Source organism: Python bivittatus, unplaced genomic scaffold (assembly GCF_059951505.1).
Source record: "Python bivittatus isolate LINGU-HERP-01145 unplaced genomic scaffold, Pbiv_v1 ctg000210_np1212, whole genome shotgun sequence".
NCBI lineage: Eukaryota > Metazoa > Chordata > Lepidosauria > Squamata > Pythonidae > Python > Python bivittatus.
This window is the reverse complement of record NW_028277053.1, coordinates 10,556,190-10,575,734: the sequence shown is the minus strand read 5'-3', so window position 1 is coordinate 10,575,734 and position 19,545 is coordinate 10,556,190. Positions and strand designations below refer to the sequence as shown.

Below are 19,545 nucleotides of genomic sequence, written 5' to 3'. Positions count from 1 at the left end.
TAACTCTAAAACTAGGACATGTATAGGGTTAAAAATAGAGTAGTGTATACATATGATAAGCTTCTATCATAACTTGAACATTTATATGTGTAGGCTTAAAGCTGCTGTATGCTGTATACTGCTGTATACTGATATCTAGAATTCAGAGGGGAAAAACGTTCTTTCTGGGTTTTAGAAACTGTTTCCTTTTCTTATTAACTAATGAGGGTGGAGGAGGGAAAAATCACTCACAGTGGTACGCAGTGCAATTAGCTATGCTGGAGGCTGAGCATTCAAAAATGTTTTGCTGTTCTCTTGAGTTTCCTTTATCAATAGTTTGAACAAATGGGGGAAAATGGAATGCTATTTTGCACCAACTTTCAGTCAGATCCCCAGAAGCCATGCACACACCCCAGGACAGAGTCTTTGCCTTCTTTCATGGTAAGTTAGTGCAGAATTACACATCATTTATTCACAGAACAAGAGTGTACATCTGAGTAATATGTTACATTGAGAAGAACATGACCTACTCCAAAGAAAATTTTAAAAACAACAAAGGAAATTCCCTGGCAGAACAAATAGCACTTTATGAACTCACATCTCCCCTGTTCCACCAGCAAGTCAGAGCAATTAAAACCTCACAAATGCAAAAGAATGTATGACCAAATGAGATGGAGGATTACAAACAATGGGACCAGCATATTCCAGGAACCCTCATTCCATGCTGCATCACCATTCTTCATGCATGAAAAGGGCCAAAGATAGCAACTATGGGCATAACAATTTATTTAACAGAAAAAATAGGACCAGGCACGAGTTACGAGTTTCCTCCTAGGGCTACTGCATTTGGGCTGCAAAAATCCAGACAACCACTAGAGATCTGTGAATACAGCCTTTTATATCTCTTTCCTGCCATCTGGTGTCTGTCTGGATTTCTGCACCCCAGAGATGACAGCCCCGACATACCTGCAAAGAAAAAAAAAAAGTAAGAGTTGACCCTTTAGCGCAACTGTAAACATAGAAAACAACACAAATTGTAACCAAATGAATTTAACATAGTTACGACCACACAGTCTGGTCAACACTTTAACAAACTTATTTTTAAAAATAAGAAACCCAGTAGAGTGATTAATGTACCTTTAAAATGTACAGAGGGGATGCTGAATAATGAGAATCACTCTCTGATGTTAAAGAGATGGATTAGATTCACTGACGCACCTTCTGACTGGAAGGCACCAGATATATTGTCCCTATCTATACAAAACACACACAAAGCAGAAACATTTTGTTATTTAATTATGAGCTGCTAGGTGTGGTTTGTGAGAGCTAGTCTGGTGTAGTGGTGAAGGCATCAGGCTAGAAACTGGGAGACTGTAAGTTCTAGTCCCACCTTAAGCATGAAGCCACCTGGGTGATGTTGGTCCAGTCATTCTATCTCAGCCCTAGGAAGAAGAAGGCAAAGGCAAACCACTTCCAAAAACTTGCCAAAAATACTGCACAGACCAGTCCAGGCAATCACCAGGAGTAAGAATGGCTCAAAGGTGCACATGCGCGCGTGCACACACGCACACACGCACAAGACACGGTTTGGAAAATTCCAGGTAATCATCAGGTAGCAGCAAAGAGACAGTGTTTTTTATCTCCCTTTGCTTCCATCTAGTGATTCTTCAGATTTATACAGCTCTGATCTGGTAGCCTTATTTAATTTTCCTCATCTCTCACACCCACACCCACATATACTCACACACATAAAGATGCCCCTTTCCTACTGAGTAGTTCCGAAGTACTGCTCTGAACTTGAGGTTGAGCTCCTGATGTTGCTGCTGCTCCTGTTTGCTACTTGGCTCTTACTGGGGAGACCCAAAGCATTTGCAGATGTTTACTTTGGTACACAGCAGGTAATGGTTGCCTGGAAATTCCTTATTTGCTTCCATTTTGCGTCTGACTCACTGGCCTTTTAGTTTTTGGAAGAAGAGGGGATCCATGGATAAATAAAATAACCCCCAAAGGTCTGCCTTCCTGACTCCCTGCTTGGTGTAGGAGCGGATGGTGGAAGGCAAACTAACCATGTCCACCATGAATGCATGAGATTACTACACCAACGCAGAATAGCATTTGAACTCATTGTCAGTAGGACTCAAGGGCAGAGAAGACAATTTGATTTTCATATTTACTGTGGCTGGCTGCATGTCTTTTTGCCATTTGAGATGGTGCTTGGGTAGACCTTTCTTGCTATAAAGGACCTGCCACTACAGAAGATATTGTACATAGGTTTGCTATGTCACTTGCTTTGTGGAGAAAAAAAATGCTAATCCTTATGATTGTGATTAAAACTCGTAGTGTCAGTAATTTTTCACGGGTCGTGTTTAGAATGTTCAACGTCAAGTTTGCCAGGAGTATTCAGTGTCAATTGTCAATGTTCAGCGTGAAGACAGAACAGATATTCTAGGAATCAGCAAGCTAAAATAGACCGGAATGAATTACTTCACATCAGAGCAGCATCAGATTTGCAGGCAAGAAAATCATAGAAGAAATGGAACAGACATCACTATTAACAAAAGGGTGTCAAAGTCAGCACTTGGAGATAAACCCCCCAAATGACAGATTGATCTCCTTTCAAGGTAAGCTAATCAGTATGATGGTGATCCAAGTCTATGCTCCAACCACAGACGCAGAAGTAGAAGCTGAACAGTTCTATGACAACAGGCAACACCTTGTCAACGCAACACCAACACGCACATTACGCTCCTTATAGGAGAATAGCAGACTGAAGTACTAAAGCTGGCAGTAAATTAACATCTGAATAACAAGAGGCTTTGGTGTACCAAATGAAGTGGGACACAGACTAATTGAGCTCTGCCAAGAAAATGTAAAATCTATGGCAAATACCTTCTTCTGGCAATCTAAAACTACGTCTTCCAATGACCTATACAGGGACATAACCAGATGGGCAATACTAAAATCGGACTGCTTCTACGTTGCCGAAAGTTGGAGGAAATCTATTTTGTCAGCAAAACAAAACCTGGCACTGACTGTGGCTCAGATCACAACTCCTTTCAATATTACAAATTAGGTTTTCTACTGTACTTAGATCTAAGCAAATACTAAATAAAAATACTAAACTAAGAAAACAAAGTCATCAAGGCCAATAAGATATGATCTCAGCAGAATTCAACATGATTATGGGATGAAGATAAAGAATAAATTCAATGGATTATATTTGGTAAATACAATACCTTGATAACTAAAATCTGACATTATAAAGATGAAGTAAACAAAAATATCCCAGTGAAATGCAAAAAAGCAAAAGAAGGTAAAGTGGCTCTCTATTCATATGTTGAAAAAGAACTTAAGAAAGGCAGAAAGCAAAAGACAATGACAAGAGAGGAAAATTTACCCAACTAAATGCAGAGAGATAAGCAAAAATAGAGAAGCAGTTATACTAAATAAGCAATGCACAGAATGGGAAGTACAAGATACTTAAGAAAATTACAAAAGTCAAGGACAACCTTTATGCAAAGATGGTCATAATAAAAGGCAAAGGAGGAAAAGATCTACTGGAGAAAGAAGATGAAAACAAGAGATAATGCAACCCTATGGCAGAACTATACCAAAAAAGAATCCCAAAATTGACGATACAAACAAAGGTTTGATCATGGAACAGAGCTAGACATTTTGAAATTAAGTGGGCCCTAGAAAACATTTCCAACAACAAAGCTGCAGGAATTGATGAAATACCAGCAAACCTGTTTTGAAACCTCACAAGATAGTGCAGTTAAGGGCTACATATGTTCTGTAAGTAGGTATGGAAAAAAAACAGTGGCCAAGGGACTGGAAAAGTTTCATTTATATCCCAGTACCAAACAAGGGCAGTGCTAAAGAATGCTCAGACTACCAAACAATTGCACTTATCCCATGTGCAAGGTTTTTGCAGTCCAAATCCATGGAATTAGAGCTGCCAAATCAACATGCTGTATTCAGAAAAAGGAGGTACCAGAGAATACATTGGTAAGATCTGACCAGTAATGGAAAAGGCAAGAAAGGTCCAGAAAGTCACCTGTTTTTGCTTTATTGATTAGACAAAGGCTTCTGACTTTGTAAACCGCAGCAAACTGTGAATAGTCCTTCAGAACATGGGGGTAGCAGGCCACTTCATCTGCCTATTGAAGAATTTGGATGATGACTAGAAAGCAACAGTTAGAATGGAATATGGATTAGGTAAATGGTCCAAACTGAGGAAAGAATGTGGTAACATTCTATACTGTCACCTTAGTTATTTAAACTACATACGGAACATACCATGAGAAATGTTGGAGTAGAAAAAATAGCAATTGGATTTAAGGTTGTTGGGGGAAAAAATAACCTGAGATCTGCTAATAATACAGCTTTGATGGCTGGAAGCAAGAAACATTCAAAGAATCTCTTGCCGAAGATGAAAAAATAGAGTGCAAATGCTCAATAGTAACAAAAACAGGATTAATTCCACTTCCAGTGAAAACTGGTGAAGAAGTAGAAGTAACAAACAAACTTTATCTTCCTAGGTTCAAAAATTCACAGGGATAGTGATTTGTAATCATGAAAGAAGAGGCATGCGAGAAAGACTGACTAAATATTCAAGAATGGAGACACTGTACTGACAAGAAAGCTATGCATTGTCAAGGTTATAGTTTTCCTAGTTGTAACAAACAGCTGTGAAAGTTGGACCATCAAAAAGGTTGACTGTCTTTGAACTGTAGTGCTGGATAAAATGGTTGGACTACTTTGGACTGCAAGAAGAACCCATTATTCAGTGCCTGATGAAATAAATCCTTCCAGACTGCTCACTGGAAGGATAAATGATTAAGGTAAACCTTACATATTTTGGATATATAAGGTAAAGGGAAGAATTAAAGGCAATTAAAAAGTCTGATAGAACCTGGTTAGATGCCATCACTGATATTACAACCAGGAACTTACAAGAACTCAGAGAAGTGGTTATAATACCTAGCCTTGGAGAAACAGTGTCATGAAGAGTCAGAAGTGACTGAACAACTGAATAATAACAGCTTTGAATAATCTAGATAAATGTAGCAAAAATGGATAAACTACTAAACTAAGTACACATTGCATCATTTGCATATCTTATTGTGAAGCAACAGAATCTCCCTTTCTGTCCTCAAAACTATATTTAGTGCAGAATTTATTATACATGAATATGCCCCTCATTAAAAAGAGCCTTTGTCAGGGTACACAAAATTACACCTTGTATTCAGTGTGAAAAGCACATATAACCCTTAATACATTATTGTCAAGATAAAACTGTAAAATGTCTACCTTTTTCCTATTTTCTGTTTTTCATAGGATTCCAATGAAGCAGGAAAATTTAATGAGCAAGGACTGCTTTATTATCGGTTTCTGTTGCTTGCAGTTCCTGTATTGTAAGAGAAAGAATAGGTGAGTAAATCACAGATATTATCCACACAGTGAGCTATATAACAAGGGCCTTTTCCCCCTTCCCCCACATTGAGTTAAAAACAGAGAAACCTTATTAGGATATTTACTATAATCCAAAATAAAGACCATCCACTCAATAGTATTGGAAAGTTATCAAGTCAGCATCTGATGAAATGCTTGAAATAATGGGAACACTGAGCATTACATCAATTTTACTTTTCTTTTTTTGCTTTCTTTTTTTTCATTCAGTCAGGGAAGAGTCTCAAGAACATTTCCTTGTGTTCTTCAACAGATTTATCACTATGAATTTTTTTCCCTTTCATTTTTAATATGCGGAAGCCCGTCAAACAGCTCCATACACTGTTTTCCAACATGGCATTCTCCTTCTAATGATGCGCCGTGTATTTCTGCTACCCCATTTCAGTGCTAATTTTAAGGAGAGCAACGTTTAGTCCACATATTGATTGGTTGGATTTATATAACCTCTTTTGATTCCCATCACAGGTTCAGGACCATTTTATAATAATGAAAACATAATTCTGCTCCAATAGGAGCAGCAAACAAACCCACCATTGCTACATCAATCTTTTTTAAAGCTCACAAAATTGAAATACGGCTGAGAAATAAAATATATTGACTAACCTCATAAAAGGAAGAAAGGATAATAATCAAAGATCTCATGGAAGACAGTTCCCCAACCAGGATGGTTCCACCAAGAAGACTCAGTCTCACATTATTAGCACTATCAACACTGTCCTTCAGAGCAGAAACCAGAATCTGCCTTTGATTCTGACTAGGATGGATGGGCAAATTCAGGGAAGAAGAAGCCATCCTTCAGCTACCCTGGCTCTAAGTCACTTAGGCATTATCTACAGCTTGAACAGGAGACCATAAAACAACTTTAACAAATAGGAAAGTGTTTAATGAATAAAACAGGAATAGCCAACTTTTTCAGATGGCATGCCTTTTAAAAATTATTTTGACCTTTAAGCACTGCAAGAGTTATGTCCAGAGATGTGGTGACATCAGCAGGTGGGCAGGTCCAAAACTGTTGGGTCCTTGATGGGGAAATTATGGAGTTTAAGCATCAAAATGGATGCCTTAAAACTCTATTTACCAATGTAGGCGAATATGTGTAGCTCAGGGTCAAACTGTGGAGTCCTTGGGATTCTCTGAGCTTGGTTCTTTTCCTGCAAACGTTTCATTACCCGGCTAGGTAACATCTTCAGTGCTGGAATGGGATGGGTTTGCTCTGTGACATGCCCTGTCAGTGTTGATGGGAGTGGAGGGTTTGTTTTGTTCCTCTGTTTGCTGCTTGCTTGTGTGCCCTGTGGTAACCTCTGCTTATCTTGGTGACAATTCCTGGTGAGGAGCTGTTCTGGCCTTTGGTCTCTTTTGAAAACTCCTTAATCTCACAACACATGGACAGATATAACCATAGTTTTGACTAGGAAACTGTCAGCATTTTAGACCAAGCAAAATCCAAAAATGCAAGGGAATTCTTGGAAGCTTGGTATTCAGACAAGGCAGCAATTAACAGACACAGAGAGATAAACAGCATCTACATCCTATTCAAAAGAGACAAAAGACCAGAAGATCACCTCACCAGCAATCTTCACCCAGATAAACAAAAGTTACCACCATCACACAATCAAGCAGTAAACAATGCCCTAATCAAGGAACTACCAGAGGAGCAAAACAAAAACCCCACCCCCATCAACACTGGCAAGGCAGGCCACAGCACATAAATAGAGAGCAAACCCCATCCCATTCCTGCACTGAAGATGTTACCTAGCCAGGTAATGAAACGTTTGCAGGAGAAGAACCAAGCTCAGAGAACCCCAAGGACTCCACAAACTCTATTTATCTGAACAAAATCCTAAAGTCATACTGCTGATTCAGGGGTTACCTAGAGCCAAAAATTCAGTAGCATGATCTGTGGGGTATTCACAGGACCACAGATGTTTTACAGGGAGGCAGATTGCCCATCCTTGAATTAAAATAATGCAATAAACTGAGTTTATTAACAAATGAATTATTTTTTTTAATATAAGTGCATCTAACTTGATAGTAGTAATATTTTTAGAAGACACAATTGCATTCTCACACAGAGAGAAGGAAATGCCTCCTGTGCCACACATCTGTGTAAGTCTTTGAGGAAAGAAATAGTCTGAGATGAAATGTAGATGTGATATTCCACAGATCTTTCTTTTGAAATGTGTACTGCTTTTGAAAATGCAGAAAGCATCAGCCAAGGGGTCTTAGTTCTTGCCCTCTTTGAGTAAAGATAAGTTACTATATCATCTGTGAAATCTTGAACTTGCCACTGAGGAAGCTCTTAGCAGGGGGATCCACAGGGTGGATCCCAAAAGTCAGGATGGCAGCCATGACCACACAATCAAAGCCCCGCCCCTTTGAATGTGCGTCAACTAACGTATAAAAGGAGCAGGACTTCAAATGCAAGGTTGTGGCTGCCATTTTGGACATTTTTGACCTACTACCCCTGCTCCCTACAACAGAGGCCTTGCATTTTCCCTCAGCATTTTCCATTTCCCCAAACACCCCACCACCTTTGGAGTGAGAACTGAAAGGAAAAAAGAAAAGAAAAGGATTGTGCTATGCACTAGCAATGTGTATCTAGGAATATGTTTGCCCCGCTGAACAATGCAGAGACCTTCTACTATTCAGTTTTTTACAACATAAATTTTTATCATCTTAAGACATAGCTTGATTCCCTCAAGCACCTATATGTTTTTAAATGTGCTTGAGGGAACGTAGAAAGTATTTCTAAGATTCTAAGGATGGTAAGAAGTATTTTCTTAATTACACTATATGGCTATGCACTATTCTTTCCTCTTATAATGTCCTTTAAATATGAACAGAGAGAAATACTTTTGTTTTCCTCAAGTGACATTGCCATGAATCTGCTTATCTTTACAAGTTGGGCAAAATCCTTCTTAAGAAAATATTTCTTGCAGCCATACAAATCTTAAGTAGATCCAATACTACCTTGTGGTCTTTCAAGGGGAATGAATCCTGCCAGAAAGACAAATCAATGCTCTCTATATTTGTTTGATGTTTTTATAGATTAAAATGTTGCATAACAATGTAATCCTTCCAAGAGAGAATTCACAATGCATCTCCTTCGATTATTTCCTTAAAGGTGGACAGACTTTTAATCATCAGGCATCTGATAGAAAGCTGAATTAATGTCGTTGTTGTTGACTTTTTACAGCCTCAGCTGCAATAAAGGGGTTCAAGGTTTTGCATAAATGCTTCTAGACAACACTTTTCTTTAAAAGCTGGTTGTCAAAAACCATGACCTTCTTGCAGATAGGTGCTTTTTAAAAGTGTGTCAAAGCAAACAGCAAAGCATTTTTAAAAATAGCTGATAATGCCTGGTTGTTTTCACAGCAATATATCTTCCATGAAGTGGGAGTAATAATAAAAAAGGACACCCTACATGATGTATCAGTACGTTATTTTACCTGCAGATTGAAACCTACAGAGATTCCCTGCAGAAAACTAGCAAACAATATTCCCTACCTTGCTAATCTTGGAATAAGTTAAAAATACCCAAACTTTGTAGGATTTTTTTGTTGCTGAAGTCACCTGGCAACATTGGGAAAGAGAGAGAAACCAGTGACCTTTTAAGTGTAATGGGATTATATCTCCCATCAGCCTCAGCTAGCATGGTCAAGAAATTGGGTTCTGTAGTTCTGGAGAGCCACCAATTCCCTAAACTTAAATTCAAGATACTTGGTATTAAATATTGTAAAGTATAATCATATTACATTTCCCAAAATAGAGGTGCTAATCTGAAACAATATGGCATACTTAACTAAAGTACGAATAATCATTCATTTCTATGGCTGTTAATGTCAAGGATTTTTTTTCTTAAACAACCCAGAAATTCACCATATTGTCCTGAATGAGAGATACTCCTATAAAGACAGGAGCGATGTTCTATGAGATTGTTCTTATTATTTCCCTAACCTCAGGATATGTTTAAAAAGTGGCCAAGGTATGTTTGTGTGGCTGTGTGTGTGTTTGTGTTATTACACACAGACACTCGGTGGGCATGAGTTTGCTTGCTAACAAATATATTGGATGAATGGGCACCCACAGACAGCATTCGTTTTATTTGCTCTTTTGATTATTTCTATAGAAAGGAAAAATCAGAATGCTTAAAGTAATACATAAATAAATAGATGTAAAATTGAACATGTCCCTCAAAATAGCAACATCCCCTCTCCACCAGCTTCTTACCACTTAGAAGTCTATTTCTTTCTCTAGATTTATTCAAAAATATATCCGCACCTCCAGACTGCAGTTAAAATCCATTCTAACCATAGAGTTAACAGTTCACACGTAAGAGCACATTATGGAGCCTACTCAGGGACAATGACTGAAAAAGAACCAGAACCCTCAATGTCTCCACTGACTTTTTTCAAGTGGTTTGGAAGATCCTGTTTGGTTCTGGCCCTGAGAGAGTTTTCATACTGTCCTCGTGTGACATGGTTGCAAGGCACTTTGAGGAAAAGTCTATTGTACTCACATGACTTAGTTTCTATAATTTTGGCAATTCAATGTGTAGAATTATCCAGGGTACTATCTGGTTAGAATCTTTTGCATATATTTCAGCATTTCAAGGCCTGATGCTGTGGACAAGGTATTTATATTATATTTATTTATTTATCGTATTTAAGTATCGCACATAAAAGTGACTCTGGGCAGCGTACAACAATTAAAAAGAATATATAAAAACAATTACAAGTAAAAAATAACTTAAAAAGCACACAAAACAGGAGGGGTCTGCAGGTAATCTGCAGGTAATATTAATAAGGGAGCATCGTATTTGGTAGGGTTTAACAACCACCTATTTGTTTGACCCTAGTTCCTAATGGTTTACTATATCTAGTAGGAAGGGTGTGATCCACTGGGTCCAGGAAATTAGAAGTTCTTCTTTCAGAAAGGCATAGTCTCTGGCTCATTAAAAGAAATGGTAATTCTGAAAAAAACAACATTGGTCTCAGGAGATCTTATTACTTGTAGGCTGATAATATCCCCCTCCTGGGTAAGGAAGTCTATGAGTGGTAGCTGATCAAGGTCTAGGTATTCTTGGATAACATGGATTTTCCCAATTCTATTTCAATGAGGATTAGGCCTGGTGATTCTCCTGGACCTCTCAGAAGCTTTTAATACTATAATACATATTAGCTTCTATAGTACTATAATACATATTGCGACTATCTGAGATAGGTAATAGAGAAAGAGATGTATGGTGGTTTCGCTCATTCTTGGATGACCATCTCCAAAAGGAGGTGCTGAGGTATTTCTGCTCCACCTCAGCGTGAAATTTACACTGTGCTTTTATTATATACTCCACACTATTAACTTCTACATTAAACAGAGTGGGACTATTCAGAGCTGTAGAGCAAGTCTATTTCTCCTTGTCATCAGATCACAAGTGAGACCATCAAAATGCTTAATCAGAACAAATAAATTGTAGCTCAGTCCAGAGAAGGCAGGGCTTCTCTTGGCAAATGATTTATCTATCCAGAAGACTGGCATACAATCAATTCTGGAAGGAATCTTTTTCTTTCAAGGACCAAGCTCAGAAGTTCTAGATTGACCTTTGCCGTCAGAAACCACATTTCCTCTGGGGCATGATGTATCTTGTATTGTGTATGAGCATGAACTAGCTCTAGCTCCAGCCTACTTAGAGAAAGATTCCATAATCCATGTGCAGGTAACTTCTCATCTAGATCACTGCAATGTGTTATGCATGAGTCTGAAGATAGTCTGGAAATGTCAGTTAATTTTTAAAAAAGGCAGAAGCATGTTGACCAGAACTGGGTGATACAACCATATTGTACCAGTTTTACTGTATACATCTGCTTTTCTTCCCTCTACTAACATATAATGAACAATGTAAAATAAAACAGGAATGGGCAGCCTTCAGCCCCTCAAGCTCCCGTATGTGTCCCTCAATGCCCCCTCGGGCCAAGATTGCTGAAAGTTACACCATTTCCTGCCATTTGGAGCTGGATAACAGATGCAGACTACACTACAGGGTCAAAAAATAAACATATCTCCATTCTTGTACAACTTCCCCCTAAAGCTTGGTCCACTGTGTGAGGTATGCACCCCCCAGTTGCCTGCCCAAAATGTTAAAGGGGTTTCTTGGTCACTAATACTGAAAGAACATCAGTGTTAGAAAGCAATTCATTTAACACTTGGCATGAATGTTGTTCAGGAACATTCATCATGTATGTCATGCTTGCCAGAAGAGTGCTGCAGAGTATGAAGTTAAATCATCCCATGATCACTGATTTGGGGCATCCTCAGGTAGATTCAAAAGTCAAGATGATGGTCACAACTGCTGATGTAATGTTGATGCCTGTACAAAATGGGCAGGGCTTCAGTCATCGAGTTGAAATTGCCATCTTGACTTTTTTGATTCCCCCCATGGAAGCCTCTGGCCACTGAGCTGCCCAACCAGACCCATAAAAGGTGGGCAAGATAACCAGTTTACATAATCCACTACTCTGTTTCCAGCAGTGGTGAATCAGAAGCCCCAGGAAGCCTAGACAAGAAAATAAAACCTGGAGTCGTTTCCTTTGTCTCCATGTATTTTCCATCATTTATTATGCACTTTTCAGCCAGTTAGCTGTCAAAGCAATGCTTATTATGAAAAATCAATCAAATGCCAACAATACAATGAGCCATTATCAAAGCAGCAGAAAACAGGATAAAATGATTGCCCTGTCTATGCCAGGGAGAAGTATCACATACAGTGTGAGGGGGGGTGGAATGGAGGGGTCTCATTTTCTACAGTGGAAGGGAAAAAATAACCTTTTCCAACATTTTCCCAGTGCCTATATACTCATGAATATCCCATGGATAAATGAGGATCCTAGATTTGGAAAGGATCATTGTGGCCATCAGATCTACCCCCCTTAGCATCCCTAATTGGTAGCTCTCTATTTGTTTGATTTCTGTTTCCTAAATGAAGAACTGCATCTGTCTCTGTTAAATTTCATTCTGTTATTCCATATCATTTCTCTATCTATACTGATTTGACTTTATTTATGTCTTCTGGGGCATTAGCCATCCCATCCAATGTGTGTCATTTGCCAATTTGATAAGCATTCACTCTATTGTGTCATCCAAGTCCTTAACTACTGAGCCTAATTTGAACCTTGTAGTATCCCACATGATAGACGTAATGAGGAACCATAGATTTAATTAATTAATTAACTAACTAACTAATTAAATGTGTACACTGCTCAACTCTCAGACACTCTGGGCAGTTGACAAAGTAAAAACACAGAAACAAGTAGCAATAAAGACAACAATAAAGACAAAGGAGCAAAAGACACCCAAACTGGGCAACAACAAAAACACATACACAACACTCAGAAGGGGCTTCAACCACCCTAGCCAAAAGCCTGGGTGAAGAACCAGATCTTCAAGGCCCTCCAAAATGCCAGATGAAAACATTTTGAGCACACGTTTCAAACCAGCTATATGTCTCCTTAATTATTGTCACTCCGACCAGGCAGACCAGACCAGGAATCAACTGCACAGGAAGGTTAGGATTCCTTTTATTGACAGTGGCTACAATAACATAAACTTGCACATCTGATTGTGCTGTACATCCTCTTATTTATACCCAACTGAATTAGCAATCCATCTGCCTGAGCCACCTCTGCATACTTTTTGCTTGTTTTGGATACTTTTTTGCCCTCATCACTGTCTCCATCAAGGTCATCTACAATTATCAACACATCAAGCCCACATTTAAGTAATTACCTCATAAAATCTTCCTTTTTTGCTTTAACTGAAGTGTGGGAAGCCAGGGAGGCTGCAGATCACTGGACAAATCATGGTAGAATGAAAGTTAGGAGTTTCATCCACACCCCTTTATTGAAATGAAAGGGCATTATATCCAACCATGAAAACATCTCCAAAATTCTTCTCTTGTTTGAAAGAATGCATAAAACAAACTTTCATAAAAGTGAAAGATAACTGGGTAGGAAAAAAAATGCAGAACAAGTTCTCTATGCCTGACACTGATGCTGAATAATTTTCTGTCAGTCATACCACTGAATACCCTCTGATTTATTTCAACTCTTAAGATACTGATGATATATAAAATAGAACCTTTTTCAATGGAAAATTTGGGAGAGTCTATTTCTCAATAGAGCTGTTCATCTGCTTCTTCTTTATTAACTCTGTCTTCTTATTTCATGACAATTTGCTCATGATACTGTTAAATAACAAATATATTTTATCAAAATATATATTTAAAAATATGTCTGTTTATTAATCAAGGCATCTAATCTTAACAGGTTGCTGTTACAGCCATGCTTGTGGCCTCTGACATCTTTGTAAGCCATATTTTTCATTCTGATTATTCCTAGAGAGGTTTGTTCTTCCATATGCTAGATAATTACAATTTTAAGGATATTTTCTACCAATTTACCCATAGCAGATGTTGGACTGAGCCTATAATTTCCTAGTTTTCCTCTGAAACAACTCTATCGGTTACAAGAAGTGGTATTTACTATCTCAAAAGTCCTGATGTAGCAACAAAATACTCTATATTGTCTGAATAAAAAGCTGTCAAATCACTGTAATAATTTTGAAGGACATCTTCAGAAACACTCCTATACAATCAGGTTTTCCATTTTTGTCTATGGAAACCTGGACCATTAAGCAGATCCACTGTTAGAAACCCATTTGTGTTGGATGTACCACCATCAATCTGAATTTAATCATCCAATGAATGAAACTTATTTACATTTTGCACAACACATTCACCTTCCTTTAATACATTTACAGCTGTGGTTGTTCCATTTCAGTTCTAATCTGCTTCTGACACATATTAGCCCAGTGTCAAAGGAAACAATGGATTTCCCATTGAACATTTAAATAGAGGTCAAATCTAGTGCTTTTCTCAGCACTGAGTTCGTATCTTATATGGTCAGCACCCCACTGCACTGGGTATTCATCATTCACCATCATAAGGCCTTCTGTGTATCGGCTGATTCCCCCCACCCCCCACTAATTTTGATTAATACTCCAGGCTTCATTCTTATGCATGGTCTGGCTCTAAATTAGAGGAGCTGCTAAACATGACTGTTACGATAAGGTGGAGAAGAGGAAGCTGATTCTTCCTTTGCTAAGGATATATTTGTACATCTATCTTCTAAGTCTGACAGAGCAGGATTCTGTTCTTGCAAGAGGTATTTGAAAAACGACACAGGATAAACTTAATAAATAAATAAATAAAAAGAACACATGGTGGGCAATATAGATACCCGCAATAAAGGAGTTTTATGATCATAACATGCTTGTCTTTATGTCATTCATACTTCGTAGGTGTCTTTAAAAGGTTTGGGGGGGGATGCAAAAATAAAAATCTGAGCAAGATTTTTGGTGATGATAAAAGCACATACTGTACATGATATTCTATGAACAGCTATATCTATGGGAAAGTTTCATTACATTCTCACAATCATTTCTCTTGAAGTAACTAGTTAGCATTTATATCTTTCAACTACCTCTAAGCTATCTACAGTATATCAAAAAGGTTAAACAAGGCATTCAGTCTGTTTGTGTCTGTAAGAAGAATATTTATGGACTTCCCATGCACTCAGATTTGAAGAAATAGTTGAAGTTGCTGAAGGCATTTCAGAGGACTAACTGACTGATACTCAGTGGAGTTGATTAACCTATCCTTAATGATGCCTTAGGAAGAAACAATATAAATTCACCATTATACCAAGGAACCAGTTAAATATTACAAGTATCCCCCAAAAAGAGTCCATATCAAGTTAGTGAAAAGAAATTAGCCATGCAATCCCTATGAAGATTTGGAGAGGGCTGGTTCTTCTCCCAGGCACTGGACCAGACTGTCTTGGTGATATAACTATATGTTTCTGAGTTACCCGGAACACAATATGTTGTTTTTAAATTGCATATTTTTAAAATGTATTGTTAACTATCCAGAGTTGTGTATTGTCTGGATGACCATATAAATGTAAACAAGAAATAGATAAATGAATCGGCGAAGTCTGCAGGGAGAGTCAAAATGGACGACATGGTGGCTATGGCCTGGAAATCTAAGCCCCACTCCTTTTGTATGAGTCTTGATGTCACACACATATAGAAAGGGGCAGGGCTTGAATTGAAACTCCACAAACACCATCTTGTTTTTAGCGCACACACTCACCCAAGATGGCCTTGCACACAATACGGAATTGAGAAATAAGTCCTACTGAATTTTCACCTCATTAGTTCTCGGGTTGCAGCCCACATCTGTAGCTTCAAAACAATAATTCCTCTATATGTAATCATTGGCTGCAACTCTGGTCATTAACGGAGGTAAACTATCAGAACGCTAACGTTAGAGTTTTTCCATTTCCAGAAAAGTAGCCATGATAGCCTGTTGCTACAAAATTAATTAAGCATCTTGAGGTAACTTAAGATTTACAGGTAGTATACCTGATAAAGGACATTTATTTTAGTATATTTTAATTAACTAATTAATATGTATCTATTTTAATTAATGTTTTATCCTATTTTTACTGTAAACCGCCCAGAGTCACTCCACACTGAGATGGGTGGTGACAAATTTGAAATATAAATAAACAAACAAACAAACAAACAAATAATAGAAATCCCTGGGTTAAGAATGCCCAGTTTAAGGACGACCCATAGTTAAGAACGGAGCCTACTGTAGCAAAATTTGAGTTAAATACACAATGGTTTGAGTTCATTACACAATACTACTTGTACAGTATTACTGTATAATAATACTGTTCTGACTTACATACAAATTCAACTTAAGGACAGACCTTGGGAACAGAGCTCATTCCTAAACTGGGGACTACCTGTACTGTGCATTTTCATAGACTGTAGTCCATGTCATGAAATGACTGGTGACCTTACAACTTCTGGATGCCAACAATTTAATGGGGTAGCCATGAAATCCATTGAGCATAGGTCTTGCATTCTAGGGGAACTGAGCAAAGCATATATTTATATATATATATATATATTTATATATATATATATACGCGCAATAAAGAAAAAGAAAAAGATAAAAATTCTCTGCCCATGTTGCAAGAATGCTAGAAAACATTAATCATGTCCTGATATTTTGGAAAGTATTGTAAAGATCTGGAAAAATTCCTGAGCAAAGAGGGTGAAGAATGTTTTATCCCTTCACTCCTAGCATTACATATAATATAGCTAAATTTTGTCCCATTGTTACTGTGTATATATTAGCAACCTTCACAGAATGTATCGTAAAAACAACTGTTTTTCTCATTTTGCTTAAACCTTAATGGATATTAAGATGCTATTCTTTTATATTTTTATCTGTGTTCATACATACTGGCCAATGACCATCACTAAATAGATGGAATTGATTATTGTAAGGGAGAACAATGACACGCTACACACTTTTCACTGTGGTGCATTTTCATGCTCTTAAATAATTTCTTCACTCACGTTGTCTTGCATAACATACACAAACATATATGGCTGTGGTTTTGGCTTCGGACTGATTCAAAAAGATTAAAAATGCTGCAAGCAACACATTGGAAAAAAATAGCAGGATAGCTGATTATTCTTAGCATGTAGTTCTGGGCAGTCTATTTTTATGCTTAGAAATGCCAGCAGTCCACCTTTTCGTATTATTGTCTGATTTAATAGCTAATGTCTTTTTCCAGCTTAGGAGATTTCAGGGCTAAGTTACGCTTTTGCTGTGGGAACAGAAACTGCAGACCCATTTGCTACAGGATGGTGCAGTTAAGGTGGATTTGGTCATGCAACGTCTGATTTGCTCATAAGCATTTACTGAGATCTTAGGGAACACACATCCATCTTCTCCCTTTGTCCACAAATGAGACTGCGGCTTTTGGCTGGTTCACTGTTTCAAAAGCGTCTGACATGATCATTGTGTCAATATTATTATGCACTAAAATGGGTTCAGTGGATCGGTTTGGCGGGCTGCTTATCTATGTTCAACTCATGTATTTTCCAGGTTACGCTGACAAATATATTTACCGTGAATAAAGTCACGTGTCTTACATTTCTCTTAAAGATGTATGATGTGATATTTGGAATTATACACAAATCATAGATAGGGAGAAGAAATGGTAAACTTCAGTGGGAATTGAAAGTACAGAGACAAGTGCCATTATGTCTTCAGCAGCTGTCATTCAATAACAAAAGAGATGTTAGGGATAACCCAGGCACTGCTAAGCTAATTAGCAGTTATCACAGGATAAGCAAACAAAACATCTTTATCCTGATCAAACTGTCCCTCTTAATCATTAAGATTTATTGTACTGTAATTTAGAAGTTTCATGTTGCTATTCCTGTCTCTTTTTGTTAATGGATGGCCACGTTCTAGTCAACAATCAATGTTCTGCAAAGTTGAAATGATCCCCCATTTGTCATTTCTGATATACAATTTGTGTTCAGTTGTCCTTTATTCATAGACTGGCTTATTTATCCTAGCATGTAGTACGATATCCCACTGTAGCATGCACTGGGGCATTGCTAGCAAATTATGTATTATTTGGGGGCACTGTTGAGCTTTAGGGTTTAGCAACTGTGGTCACAACAACAGATTTCCTGACATTTTGTCAGCAAGTGTGGCTGGCATCTTCAGAGGCGAGGTGATCTCCTATACAGACCACTGAGCAGGGACTGACTAGGCTCCTGTCTTTATAGCCAGGTGACCTGACTTCTGATTGGTCTTTAGCCAAGGTGGTTTCCAATTGGTGCAGGTTGGTGAGGACTGCTCTCTGACTGGTTGTTTTTCCCCAATCCTGATGGTCATTTTGGTGGTGTTGGTTCCTGATTGGTCCTTTGTTCATGCCGGCTTGAAAGCCTACAGTAAAATAAATATTATTTGTTTGATTTATTTGAATTACATCCTGCCTTTGTATGGTGAACTTCTGCAGCTGAAGATGGATAAGAACCAAGGTCTCCTTACTCTTAATCCAAAACCCTACCCACTAATCACTAATAAGAACCTACTAATGGTTCTTGGGCTGAGAGGGAGAGTCTGGCCCAGAGTCCGCCAGGGAGCTTCTGTGTCTGAGAGGAGTCCAGAACCTGGGTCTCCCTGCTCCTACTCCAATGCCTTCACCAATATACACACTGGCTCTCATTGCTGGAAGGTATACAACCCTCTGATATTTTGGTTGATAATATTAGTTCCTGTAATTGTCAGAAAAGACATGACATCAGTTAGCATTTGTCTCAAGGCTGTTCCCAAATCTCATAAATTGGCAGAGAGTTGGAAGGCCATTGAGGTCATTAGTGACTGGGAATCCAAACAAATGTATCCACCACGAGTAGCTCTCTTGTCCCTCTTTGAACACATACAGAGAAGGAGAACACATCTCCCTTGGTAACTTACTCTGCCAATAAATGCTCATACTGCTACCTTCCAGTAACTCAAGACTGTTGTCCCAAGTTCTGCAATGATAAGAGACCAGGTCTTGGCTTCCACTACTGTTTTATTTTTTATTTGCTAGCTTTATATCCCATTTTCAGAGATAAACTTAGTAAACTAAATTAAAAAATAGCTTATGCACAGTACAGCCACTGAAACAAACACATATTTTTTTTAAATACATACCTTGGCTATTTTATAACTGAGATTTAAGGCTAATGAGAAAAGAACACATTATTAACTGATCACGGAAGATTAGTTTGAACAAGTATACTTTTAAAGCAGAACACTCCTTATAACATAATGTTCACAGGAACTCAAAAGAACTATCCAAAAGGACCTTTTTATATTATCATGCAAAATAACTTTATTATGCCAAAACAAAATTATATTATCCAGGATAAAAATCAATCTTATTCTGATAAAAGTTTTATTGATATTCCTTTAAGTATCTTAGAATAGCACCCAACACCAACTCCTCGTTGAAAAGAGATTGCATTATGTCTCATCAGTTCAGTAGTGACAATGCAGCTGGATTACTTCCAACACAACCTTGATTGGCCATGCAGACAAAACTAGACACATTTAACACCTTGCCCCAAACTCTATTATCCAGTCTGAAGAAAATCATGATCAATGGTGTCAAA

At 38.0% G+C, this 19,545-nt stretch overlaps 1 protein-coding gene across 8 annotated transcripts in view; it reads right to left on the bottom strand.

Moving 5' to 3' along the window:
• The window catches only part of ENOX1 (ecto-NOX disulfide-thiol exchanger 1), a 394,509-nt gene that overhangs the window by 179,508 nt on the left and 195,456 nt on the right, over window positions 1-19,545 (bottom strand). For all 8 annotated transcript variants that reach the window (XM_088139475.1, XM_088139474.1, XM_088139470.1 and 5 more), the window contains one exon: window positions 5,293-5,389. The gene's annotated coding sequence lies outside the window, so the exon portion shown is untranslated. The remainder of the gene's footprint in view (window positions 1-5,292; window positions 5,390-19,545) is intronic.